Here is a 14,658-nt window from a genome sequence, read left to right as displayed (position 1 = left end):
AAAAACAAAAGTTTGAGTCTCGATTTACGGAGCCATCAGTCCAGCCTAACCCCATCCAATCCCATGGGTTAGCCAACCGCCCAACCACTGTAGTGATGGGATCCAATTAAGAATTTGGTTAGGTTTTGTCCCGGGTACCAAGGAAAAGAGTTCCAAGGCCCCCTAGCCGGATGTTCATGCAAAATAAAACTAGTCACACCACTCACACACCCAATATGAAATTGCCTTCAACTGTAAGATCCCTGTTCCCACCGAGCAATAGATTCGGGATACTAGCAGCGGAAGTAGCGCTTCTCGCGCGGGACAGGGATCCCACACTCGGGGCCTCGCCCACGGATATCCGGATAAGAGACTAATCCGTCGGTTGTTCCAAAACCAAACCTGGAAAACTTCCTTTACCGGAAAGCACGGGCGATTCCACCAGGATAACTTTTTACTCTAACGTAGTCAAGATCATTTTTGATCGAGATGAACCAATTACATCTATAAGATACTTAGTCAGTTCAAGGAAGAAACTTGCACTTGGATCATTGGGATCAACGCTTTTTTTCCCCATTCAAGAGGCACAGCCGTTGATTCCTATCCATAGAACAGTTACTGTCCGGGATTTTTTTTTCTATCGTAAAAACAAAAGTTTGAGTCTCGATTTACGGATCCATCAGTCCAGCCTAACCCCATCCAATCCCATGGGTTAGCCAACCGCCCAACCACTGTAGTGATGGGATCCAATTAAAAATTTGATTAGGTTTTGTCCCGGGTACCAAGGAAAAGAGTTCCAAGGCCCCCTAGCCGGATGTTCATGCAAAATAAAACTAGTCACACCACTCACACACCCAATATGAAATTGCCTTTTTCAACCAGATTCAACCAGTTTAAAAAAATCCTTTAATAAAACCATAGTATCATTGATCACCATCTTCCAATTTATCCAATTGATTCTTAATTTCCCATCATTCCTTCATCAGAGTATCTATGGCATCATTGGCAACTAGAACGCTCAGGAGCCGTTTCGATAGTTCCTAGCCCATAATACTTGGCAATATAATCACTTAACATGATGGACTCTCGTTGAAGATCAGCAAGATCAACCAACAGATCCATATAAGGAGCCATGGACTCATCCATTGAAGACCAGCAAGGTCAATCAACCAGATCCATGCTCGATTTCAGAAAACAACTCCAACTCTGTTCCAATATCTTCCTCGACGCACGCGTGGGTATCCTAGGCGACCCAGAGCCCGAGCACCGTATGGTCAGCACCCTCTAGGATCCTTCGCAGGTAACCTAGCGCTTCACGCATAGGCCGCTTCCTTGGCCCCTCATCCACCGTACCGGAAGCTCACCATTTTAATCGCACCGAGGCTGGTCAAGACCTCGGCCGACCTTGCTACGCAAGACGTCCTTCATTGACTCCCCGTCAGCAGTTGCAACTTTCTCATCACGACCTTAATCACAAGACGGTCAAAATGCTCCCCCCGGCATTCTTGACATAAAACAATCATTTACAGACAGCATTTACAAACAGCATTTACAAACAGTTTACAATACAATTTCTATTTTAACTTTCATTTTTCCACATTATCCCTCCTCAATCTACATTACTTATTCCATATTCCATTTATATGTATACTCATCCCATCACATCATTTCCATCTCATCACTTCAGATTCCCTCACATCACAATCGTATATTCACATCCATACATCCACAACTATATGCGTACATTCACATCTACATGCATACATCTACATCCCTATGCATACATCCACATCCACATTCACATTCACCTCTATACATCTACATCTACATGCATACATCCACCTCTACATCCACATCTACGTCTATACACCTACATCTACATGCATACATCCCCATCCACATCCACATCTACATCTATACATCTACATCTACATGTATACATATACATCTCCATTCACAACTACATCTACATGCATACATCCATATCTCCATTCCCATCTACATCTACATGCATCCATCTACCTCCACATCCACATCTACATCTATACATCTACATCTACATGTATACATCCACATCTCCATTCACATCTACATCTATACCTCTACATCTACATGCATCCATCCACATCTCCATTTACATCCTCATCTACACATCTATTTCTACATGCATACATCCACGTCCCATGCATACATCCACCTCCACATTCACACTCACATCCATACATCTACATCTACATGCAACATCCACATCTCCATGCATAATAAAATTCTTTTAATTAATCTAGGATGATAGTTCCTAGAATATGGTAGGAATTCCTCTTTTTATACTTTGAATGAATTTATTTTATGCGTAATTTCTATAAAAATTTTGCCATAGCTCCGCTACTATGAAACAATTTTTTTTCTAAGGGATAAAGCTCATTATTAAAGAAACAATTAGAATGGTCTCTAATTGGATCATCGATCCATAATGGTCTCTAATTGGATCATCAATCCATAATGGTCTCTAATTGGATCATCAATCCATAATGGTCTCTAATTGGATCATTAAGAAAACAATTAGAATGGTCTCTAATTGGGTCATCAATCCATAATGGATTGAATCATCAATGTGCATAAACTAAAAGTGTAGCAAAAAGCCATTAATTTGGCCTCAAGCATAGCTTAATCTTGGATTAAGGAAAGGCTTTATGAAAAGCTTCATTTGGATTGAGAATGGTTCATGAGTATGACCATTTCTTGAGTGAGAGAGAGAAATTACATAAAAACCATTAGAATTTAAACATAAATGGAATTTAACTTCTATAGCATTTATTAAATTATGTAACTCTTCACTACTATTCACCAATTAACTTCAATAGCATTTAAAAACCATACCAATTAAACTTCTCAAGCTTGAGAGGGGTTGAGAAGAGAGAATCATTGAGAAATTTTAGAAAGATCAAAATTCAATATACTTACCTTATAATTTGCTTGATTCTTTATTCACGGTAGAGACCCCCAACCAATCAATTGGTTTAGTATGTTGATGGAGCCACCAATGGGGATTGAAGAAAGAGAGAAGTATCAAAACTAGTGAATTATTAAAGAATTCACAGTTCTTGGCTTAGGTAGAGTAGAGTAACAATGCATAAGACACTCTATATTTTGGCTTAGGTGGAGTAGAGTAACAAAGCATAAGACACTATCTAATTTGGCTTAGGTGGAGTAGAGTAACAAAGCATAAGACACTATCTATTTTGGCTTAGGTGGAGTAGAGTGACAAAGCATAAGACACTATATAATTTGGCTTAGGTGGAGTAGAGTGACAAAGCATAAGACACTATATTTTTTTCAACAAGGGGAGGCTTCTATTTATAGGAAAATTTGAGCTCCTAACCAAACAAACTGATTCTAGAATTTTCCAAGTCAGTTTGGTTGAATTTGGACTAGATTTGGACCTAGTTTGGTTACTTTTTGATTCGGTTTGGTTCCATTTTGATTTGGTTTGGTTCAAGAGAGATGAGAGATAAAAATATCACATTATTTTTGAGTTTAAAACTCATTCAAGAATGTGAAATATGCACCTCCTTTAAAGAATTCCCCTTCCTTACATATGTGTCAAAATTTTATTGCTCATAGTTTTTTACTAATAAACCTTGTACATTTTCAACTCTTCATCTTATGTGAAATATGCACCTCCTTTAAAGAACTCCTCTTCCTTACATATGTGTCATAGTTTTTTTACTAATAAGCCTTGTACATTTTCAACTCTTCATCTTATGTGAAATATGCACCTCCTTTAAAAAACTCCCCTTCCTTACATATGTGTTTATTTACTAATAAACCTTGTACATTTTCAACTCTTCATCTTATGTGAAATATGCACCTCCTTTAAAGAACTCCCCTTCCTTACATATGTGTTTATTTACTAATAAACCTTGTACATTTTCAACTCTTCATCTTATGTGAGCATTTACTCATTTTTGGATACCCAAAATATCTCATATTTTTAATATTGCTCATAGTTTTTTTACTAATAAATCTTGTACATTTTCAACTCTTCATCTTATGTGAGCATTTACTCATTTTTGGGTATCTTCTTTTACAAATTGGATTTATCTCCTCCCTACACATGGATTGATGCTATTGGCCCATAGGAACCTTAATTGGACCATAATCTAAAAATTTCTGAAAATCTAGACCCTTAGACTAAGGTTCTTTATACTTATTTCCAATTAATTCCAATTGCACATTGGAAAATTCTTTTTGAATTTCTATTTCAGGGGAACTTATTTTAATAAGATGAGTTAATTTTCTATCCAAAAATATTCATAATCTGAATATTCTCTCTCTAGCATATTTTTCTCTCTCTAGGCTAAAACAGTTAGAACAAGGCCTTTATATTTCTGAAGAGGGATTGATTACAGGGGAAGATACTAGACATCAAAAAGGGGGTTGGGGGAGGAATCTTACATTCTACCCCACTTAAAAAATGCGAGATGTCCTCATCTCGCAAACTGGGATAATTTTACAAGATGCACGAATATGAGATTTAGAGAAAAATTTTAATCAAGATTAACCACCAAGAAAAGTCTTAAAGAGAGCAAGATTCAAAATAAGAACAAGATTTAAACTTTATTCATTCACGGAGCTTATACAGTAAGATCCCTGCTCCCACCGAGCAACGGATTCGGGGTACTGGCAGCGGAAGTAGCGCTTCTCGCGCGGGACAGGGGTCCCACACTCGGGGCCTCGCCCACGGATATCCGGATAAGAGACTAATCCGTCGGTTGCTCCAAAACCGAACCCGGAAAAACTTTCTTAACCGGAAGCACGGGCGATTCCACCAGGATAACTTTTTACTCTAACGTAGTCAAGATCATTTCTGATCGAGATGATCCAATTACATCTATAAGATACTTAGTCAGTTCAAGGAAGAAACTTGCACTTGGATCATTGGGATCAACGCTTTTTTCCCCATTCAAGAGGCACAGCCGTTGATTCCTATCCATAGAACAGTTACTGTCTGGGATTTTTTTTTTCTATCGTAAAAACAAAAGTTTGAGTCTCGATTTACGGATCCATCAGTCCAGCCTAACCCCATCCAATCCCATGGGTTAGCCAACCGCCCAACCACTGTAGTGATGGGATCCAATTAAGAATTTGGTTAGGTTTTGTCTCGGGTACCAAGGAAAAGAGTTCCAAGGCCCCCTAGCCGGATGTTCATGCAAAATAAAACTAGTCACACCACTCACACACCCAATATGAAATTGCCTTTTTTCAACCAGATTCAACCAGTTTAAAACAATCCTTTAATAAAACCATAGTATCATTGATCACCATCTTCCAATTTATCCAATTGATTCTTAATTTCCCATCATTCCTTCATCAGAGTATCTATGGCATCATTGGCAACTAGAACGCTCAGGAGCCGTTTCGATAGTTCCTAGCCCATAATACTTGACAATATAATCACTTAACAGATGGACTCTCGTTGAAGATCAGCAAGATCAACCAACAGATCCATATAAGGGGCCATGGACTCATCCATTGAAGACCAGCAAGGTCAATCAACCAGATCCATGCCCGATTTCAGAAAACAACTCCAACTCTGTTCCAATATCTTCCTCGACGCACGCGTGGGTATCCTAGGCAACCCAGAGCCCGAGCACCGTATGGTCAGCACCCTCTAGGATCCTTCGCAGGTAACCTAGCGCTTCACGCATAGGCCGCTTCCTTGGCCCCTCATCCACCGTACCGGAAGCTCACCATTTTAATCGCACCGAGGCTGGTCAAGACCTCGGCCGACCTTGCTACGCGAGACGTCCTTCATTGACTCCCCGTCAGCAGTTGCAACTTTACCATCACGACTTTAATCACAAGACGGTCAAAATGCTCCCCCCAGCATTCTTGACATAAAACAATCATTTACAAACAGCATTTACAAACAGTATTTACAAACAGTTTACAACACAATTTCTATTTTAACTTTCATTTTTCCACATTATCCTTCATCAATCTACATTACTTATTCCATATTCCATTTATATGTATACTCATCCCATCACATCATTTCTATCTCATCACTTCAGATTCCCTCACATCGCATATCGTATATTCACATCGATACATCCACATCTATATGCGTACATTCACATCTACATGCATACATCTACATCTCTATGCATACATCCACATCCACATTCACATTCACCTCCATACATCTACATCTACATGCATACATCCACATCTCCATTCACATCTACATCTATATATCTACATCTACATGCATCCATCCACCTCCACATCCACATCTACATCTATACATCTACATCTACATGCATACATCCATATCTCCATTCCCATCTACATCTATACATCTACATCTACATGCATCCATCTACCTCCACATCCACATCTACATCTATACATCTACATCTACATGTATACATCCACCTCCACATCCACATCCGTATCTATACATCTACATCTACATGTATACATCCACATCCACATCTATACATCTACATCTACATCTACATGCATACATCCACATCTCCATTCACATCTACATCTATACATCTACATCTACATGCATCCATCCACCTCCACATCCACATCTACATCTATACATCTACATCTACATGCAAACATCCACATCTCCATGCATAATAAAATTCTTTTAATTAATCTAGGATGATAGTTCCTAGAATATGGTAGGAAGTCCTCTTTTTATGCTTTGAATGAATTTATTTTATGCGTAATTTCTATAAAAATTTTGTCATAGCTCCGCTACTATGACTGATAAATCTCAAATTTTTTTTTTCTAAGGGATAAAGCTCATTATTAAAGAAATAATTAGAATGGTCTCTAATTGGATCATCAATCCATAATGGTCTCTAATTGGATCATTAAGAAAACAATTAGAATGGTCTCTAATTGGATCATCAATCCATAATGGTCTCTAATTGGATCATTAAGAAAACAATTAGAATGGTCTCTAATTGGATCATCAATCCATAATGGTCTCTAATTGGATCATTAAGAAAACAATTAGAATGGTCTCTAATTGGGTCATCAATCCATAATGGATTGAATCATCAATGTGCATAAACTAAAAGCATAGCAAAAAGCCATTAATTTGGCCTCAAGCATAGCTTAATCTTGGATTAAGGAAAAGCTTTATGAAAAGCTTCATTTGGATTGAGAATGGGTCATGAGTATGACCATTTCTTGAGTAAGAGAGAGAAATTATAAAAACCATTAGAATTTAAATATAAGTGAAAATTAACTTCTATAGAATTTATTAAATTATGTAACTCTTCACTATTATTCACCAATTAACTTCAATAGCATTTAAAAAAACCATACCAATTAAACTTCTCAAGCTTGAGAGGGGTTGAGAAGAGAGAATCATTGAGAAATCATAGAAAAGATCAAAATTCAATATACTTACCTTATGATTTGCTTGATTCTTTATTCACGGTAGAGGCCCCCAACCAATCAATTGGTTTAGTATGTTGATGGAGCCACCAATGGGGATTGAAGAAAGAGAGAAGTATCAAAAACTAGTGAATTATTAAAGAATTCACAGTTCTTGGCTTAGGTAGAGTAGAGTAACAAGGCATAAGACACTATATATTTTAGCTTAGATGGAGTAGAGTAACAAAGCATAAGACACTATCTAATTTGGCTTAGGTGGAGTAGAGTAACAAAGCATAAGACTCTATCTAATTTGGCTTAGGTGGAGTAGAGTAACAAGCATAAGAGACTATATATTTTGGCTTAGGTGGAGTAGAGTAACAAAGCATAAGAGACTATATTTTTTTCAACAAGGGGAGGCTTCTATTTATAGGAAAATTTGAGCTCCTAACCAAACAAACTGATTCTAGAATTTTCCAAGTCAGTTTGGTTGAATTTGGACTAGATTTGGACCTAGTTTGGTTACTTTTTGATTCGGTTTGGTTCCATTTTGATTTGGTTTGGTTCAAGAGAGATGAGAGATAAAAATATCACATTATTTTTTAGTTTAAAACTCATTCAAGCATGTGAAATATGCACCTCCTTTAAAGAATTCCCCTTCCTTACATATGTGTCAAAATTTTATTGCTCATAGTTTTTTACTAATAAACCTTGTACATTTTCAACTCTTCATCTTATGTGAAATATGCACCTCCTTTAAAGAACTCCTCTTCCTTACATATGTGTCATAGTTTTTTTACTAATAAACCTTGTACATTTTCAACTCTTCATCTTATGTGAAATATGCACCTCCTTTAAAGAACTCCCCTTCCTTACATATGTGTTTATTTACTAATAAACCTTGTACATTTTCAATTCTTCATCTTATGTGAAATATGCACCTCCTTTAAAGAACTCCCCTTCCTTACATATGTGTTTATTTACTAATAAACCTTGTACATTTTCAACTCTTCATCTTATGTGAGCATTTACTCATTTTTGGATACCCAAAATATCTCATATTTTTAATATTGCTCATAGTTTTTTTACTAATAAATCTTGTACATTTTCAACTCTTCATCTTATGTGAGCATTTACTCATTTTTGGGTATCTTCTTTTACAAATTGGATTTATCTCCTCCCTACACATGGATTGATGCTATTGGCCCATAGGAACCTTAATTGGACCATAATCTAAAAATTTTTGAAAATCTAGACCCTTAGACTAAGGTTCTTTATACTTATTTCCAATTAATTCCAATTGCACATTGGAAAATTCTTTTTGAATTTCTATTTCAGGGGAACTTATTTTAATAAGATGAGTTAATTTTCTATCCAAAAATATTCATAATCTGAATATTCTCTCTCTAGCATATTTTTCTCTCTCTAGGCTAAAACAGTTAGAACAAGGCCTTTATATTTCTGAAGAGGGATTGATTACAGGGGAAGATACTAGACATCAAAAAGGGGTTGGGGGAGGAATCTTACAATCCAGGAGTGATGGTTATCCACATGGCCCATAGTCCGCTTGAAATTTGTTTAGCTTTTTTTGAAGCCCTCCTTTCTGTGTTTTACAGTTTTCGAGCGAAGACATTTTTGCCAAATTTTTCCCACGCAATGCGGTGCTTAGCTGGATCAGCTGCTGCACATCTCATAGGCAAAGCCCCATGTGTAAACTTTTCTGTCAACTCACTATTATAAGGGGTTGCTTGATAAACCTTTTGGTAGAGGAGTCGGCCCTCATCAAGTAGTTCTGACCTGACCATGTTAACATATATCTTAATCTTCTTTTGGGCGAGTCCTAAAAACTGACCAACCACTGCTCTTCAGGGAGGTCATCATCGATCAAATCCTTGGGCAGCTTGCCCTCAAGACTAAGCCCATACTCTGCGTGGAGCTTCTTTGCCGAATGAAAAAACTTTGTTAACTTTGGGTATGCACGATCATGAACATGAGCTGGCAAGACAAATGCAATCTACCACTTTAGTGAATATCTTAATCCATATAGTAGGAGGGCACAAAGAACCAGAATTTAAAGGGTGCTCACCTTTGATGGAAGATTTTGCAGTGGAGGCGGTGGTTTTGTTTCCAGAGATGCCTTGGTTCTCTTGCCATGAACTTTCGAGCAGGAGTGTTCTCCAGCTAAAGTTTGTTCTTCTCCAATCTTGGCCAAAGACTTATGAGGAGTCGTCTTCATCTTGCTTGGGTTGTGTGTGGCGGGGAAGGTGGTGGTTTTGTTTTTGTAATAGATATGCTTGGTTCTCCTCCCATGGACTTTCGAGCGGTATTCTTCCAAGCTGTATGGTCATCTTCTCTAGTCTTGGCCAAGGACTTTCAAGGATTCATCTTCATCCTGCTATAGATTGTGTGTTCAGAGGAGAAAGGTGGTGAGAACCAACCAGAAGGATGCCCGCACTTCGCTTGGAAGAGGGAATGTAGCAGGAAGGAATGTGTGAGAGCTCTTAGCTCGTTTTCCTCTCCGGCTGCTCTAAACTACAGAATGGGGCGAGCCACTAATCAATTCTGCCAGTCCACATGCATGAAGATCCCCACTCCTAGTCATAACTATCCCAACTCCTCGTCATACCATCATGCACACTTAAGTGTGTCCTTTTTTAAATGTGTCCTTATTATTAACATTTGAAAAACCAAATGCACTTGAAATTCCCTCCAAAGTTGCACAAGTGGTAACACCAAAAAGGGGAAATAGTGGTACCACCAATACGTGCTTTGACCCTAATAGATACCTGATAAGGAGTTGCCATATCCACATTGGGCATCGGCTCAAGGTGTCCCCATCTAGCTAGTATTTAGAGTTGCCCGAATTTTACTCTTCATTGGGTGTTGGCTCAAAGGTGGTGTCCCCATCTAGCAAGTGTTTAGAATCTTCCTAATTGTACTCTTCACACTTATTTTCAATGAGCTTGTCCTTTATTGTTACTATTGAGCTCTTAAGACAATATTAGATAATTTGGGAAAAATCTCATACTTTGGGAATTACCGTTTCAACATAGTTTTGGCCATATCTTGAGCATATTAACTCCAAATTTGTCAGACATTGTAGATTTAGATCCTACTCTTCAAGATCTTTCCAATGATATGTCACATGATGGGGTTTTGACAAAAGCTTGGATAGGTTCACCATGATCCCATTTTTCAAATGGGAATGGGATTTTTCCCAAATTATCTAATATGGAGACTTCTAATGTATATGGCTTATAGGAGGGGAGAGTTATGTCCTTTCCTCCACCCTAAGGGAGGATCAGATATGTTTCCTTGCCTCAAGAAGGGATATAATTTGTGAAGAGCTCTCAAGTAGCATGGGATGGCCTCAAGCAGTGGCTGCGTCAAAGCAATGGTCTTTACATCAGCAGATGGATGTAAAGAATGCATTCTTGCATGGGGATTTGCAAGAAGAGGTGTATATGTTGGAACCACCTGGTTATGAGGATGTGAGTCACCCCGAGCATGTTTGAAGGTTGAAGAAAGCCTTGTATGGCTTAAAACAAGCACCAAGAGCATGGTCTGACAAGATTTCTGAATATCTTGTCACTATTAGCTTTCATGTAGCCAATGTAGATTTTCTCACTGTATGTGAGACACAGTGATAGAGGGGTTGTGCTTATTGTCATCTATGTAGATGACCTGATCATCATTACGGGGGACCATGATGCAAAGATCTTTGATGTAAAGATCTTGCTTAGACAGAAATTTGAGATGAAGGATCTAGGGGAGCTCAGATATTTCTTGGGCGTTGAGGTGATTAGGTCACCACATGGTATTGGATTACTCCAGAGACAGTATGGCTTGGACATGTTGTCCAAGTATGGTATGACAAGCTGTATGCCTATCTCAGTGCCATTGGATCAGAATGGCAAGTTGAGTGCAGAATCAAGAGAGAATTTGGAGAATCCTACTATGTATAGGCACATAGCTTGATCTACATGATGATCACTAGGCCAGATTTGAGCTATGCTGTTGGGTTGGTGAGTCAGTTTATGCAAGTTCCTCGGAAGCTGTTGAGATTCAAGCTCGATGTCAGTGTGAGCCAGCTATGCTATGTGCTGGCAGATTAGGTAGGAACATGTGTGAGACATAAATGACCGCGTGTCCAGCTGGTCATAGTGTGTGGACATTAGCTAGGGTTAGTAGAGTGTGGACACAACTCATTGTGTGTTGTGTGGATTATGGATTAGTGCATTATGCTTTGTGTGAGTGTGGATATGGCTTCCCTCTATGGTTAGGGTTTGGAATATACATTAGGGTTTGCTCCTGTGTGTGTGTCTCCTCCTCCTCTACCGTTCTTTCAACATGGTATCAGAGCCTTGTGCTGTTTATTAGGGTTTATGAGTGAGTGAGTGAAGAGGGAGAAGAAGAAGCTGTGAAAAGAAGCTGTGAAGCTGCCATTGGAGCTGTGAAGCTTGGAGCACACCGAATCTTATCAGATCTGAAAGCTAGGCCTACCGGGTAAGGTCCTCTAAACATCCTTGAGCGGATTGCAGGTGAAACAGGCAAAAGCAAAGCATTTTAGAGCAAATCAAAGCAAGGCAAAATTCTGGTTTTTGAAGCTTTCCATTAAAGCTTGGGGAACATTGATGTATGGTGAAAATACAAGTGATTCTGGCAAAAGACATATGCATTTGTCAAAGAGGGATGTATTAGCAAACCATGTGCAAGCCTTGAACAAAGTTTGGAGCAATTTGGATGTATTTAATTGAGTGGAAAACTCTGGTTTTTGAGCTCTCACAAAACAGTGAAAAAGAAGCCAAAAATTGATCGATTTGGAGCATGTATTTGACAAAAATCCAAGCATTGATGGGTTACACACATGCCTAGGTGTGTTGGGCACCTATAGGTATCTTCAATTAGCATCTTAAAGCTTCCCAAAGGGCTCTACAGCAGGCGGCGCAGACTGCAACAGAGAAACAGAGCACATTTTGGTCATTTTGACTACGAGGAGGCCATTTACTCATTGGATGCTTGACATATTTCAAGTTTGTTTTAGCAATTGGATGCTTTATACATTGTAGAAGAGGGCTATATGATTTGTTTGGTCAATGATGCCTAATTGAGCTGGGAATGAGCTGATTAAAACAGGCTGTCCACTGGTTGCAGAGAAACAGAGCATTTTAATCGAGCAATTAATCTTTGGTGTTTTACAATTGGACAAATTCCTCTTACATGGAGTTGATGGACACTATTGCTAAGCCAATGAATGCCTGGTTGCTCAATTTGGTGAAATATTGAAGGAATTAGAGCCAAATCATTACTGGTTTTTCTGGTTTTTCTGGTTTTTCCAAAAACAGAGAAAGGGGTTTTCAAAAATTGATAATTACACATGTCAAATGGAGTTGATACTCAACATTGAGGTTCATTAGGTGTCAATGCAAGTTGCCTATACTTGATTGCACCATTACATTTCGATCTGGAGCCTTGGAAGGTGTGTCAGTTCAGGGTATCCTGCACTGAGTGAGTCAGTTCATCTCGGATGCTTACAGGTTGATTTTATACATCAAATTTGGAGTTTGTTGGCTATCTTGGAGTATCTGGAACATTAATTGGAGTGTGGTTGAGCTGAGGAAGGCTCATTTACAGATTTGAAGTGTGCGGAAGGTGTACGCATTGAGCAACATGTCGGACAATCCAGTTCAGATTGTTGGTGAAAAGCTGGATAGGAAGAACTTCCAGGCATGGAAGTACAGGATAAAGAGTTTCTTGAAAGGGAAAGGATTTTGGAATCTCATTACAGGTGCTGAGCCAGAGCCTGAGCTACCTCGGCAATCTACACAGCAGCAGCTTATTGCTCATAAGCAATGGTCAGAGAGAGCATTCAAAGTGCTGCATTATTTGTCTATATGTATATCTGATGCTATGCTCATACACATTCAGGATGCTGAGAATCCCAAAGATGCATGGGATACTTTGGTCAAAATGTTTGATACAGATACGAGTGCTCGCAAGTCTCAATTGCGACAGCAGATACACAATGTGAAAAGGAATAAAAGGAGCATACATGATTATGTGCAAGAAATCAAGAAGTTTGCAGATGCATTGGCCACAATAAATGCCCCCATGCCTGATGATGATTTGGTGGATATTACCTTGCGTGGTCTTGGCAAGGAATACAAATCTTTTGATACATCTATCTCAGTGAGGAGTATAGGTCTACCCGACTTCGATGAGTTGGTTTCACTCTTGTTGGTTGAGGAAATCAAGCTCAGTGATTCATTTCTGGATGCATCTACTAGCCATGATGATGGCAGAAATCAGGCATTTTACTCGCAGAGAGGTTTTAGAGGCAGGGGGAGATTTGCATCACGTGGACGTGGTGGTAATGGTCGTGGATGGCAGGATAGGCCTCCACAACAGAATTTTCAGCCTTCTTATGGTGCTCGAGGTGGTCGTGGTTATGCACCTCAGCGAGGCAGAGGTACCCCCCGTTGTCGAGGACATTGGCAAGGCCAACAAAATTCTATGCAAGATGTGGAATGCCATTATTGTGGCAAATATGGTCATATGGCGAGAGATTGCTTTCGCAAACAGAATGATTTGAGAGGGGGAAGAGCACAACGTGGTGGTCATTATGGTGGAAACTATGCACAACATGGTGGCAACTATGCATCAAGTAGCAATGATGGAACTGCAAATCATTTGTTTGCCATGAAGCATGTTGTGGGTTCTATGACAACAAATGCTGAGAATGATGATACATGGTATATGGACTCAGGAGCATCAAATCATATGACATGCCATGGTGAATGGTTTGAGCACATGAAGCCAATGGATGTCAAAGGATATGTGGAAACAGGTGATGATACCCAGCATGTCATTACACATGTTGGAAGTGTACCATTGGTCATGCATAATGGTCAGACAAAGTCTATGTCAGATGTGTTGTATGTGCCTTCGATCACTAAAAGCTTGGCCTCAGTTGGTCAAATGGTAGAACAGGGATTACAGGTTAGATTCAATGATCATGGATGCTTCGTTGAAAACTTTAAACATGGATGTAGAGTGATTGCTAAAGGCAAGAAAGAAGGAAGACTGTTTAAGCTGGATGCTGGAATTCCTGAGCTAAAATCAGCCATGTTCTCAAAGAGCAGGAATGTGGTACAGGATATTGATATGTGGCACAAGAGGATTGGCCATGTAAATATACAGAGATTAAAGAACATGCAAACAAGAGGCATTGTCAATGGATTGCCTAGGTTCAAATATGATGGACATATGCATGTT

This window comes from Cibotium barometz, chromosome 38 (assembly GCF_041138505.1).
Source record: "Cibotium barometz isolate CiBa-2024 chromosome 38, ASM4113850v1, whole genome shotgun sequence".
In the NCBI taxonomy this organism is placed as follows: domain Eukaryota; kingdom Viridiplantae; phylum Streptophyta; class Polypodiopsida; order Cyatheales; family Cibotiaceae; genus Cibotium; species Cibotium barometz.
Note: the sequence above shows the minus strand (reverse complement) of the source record.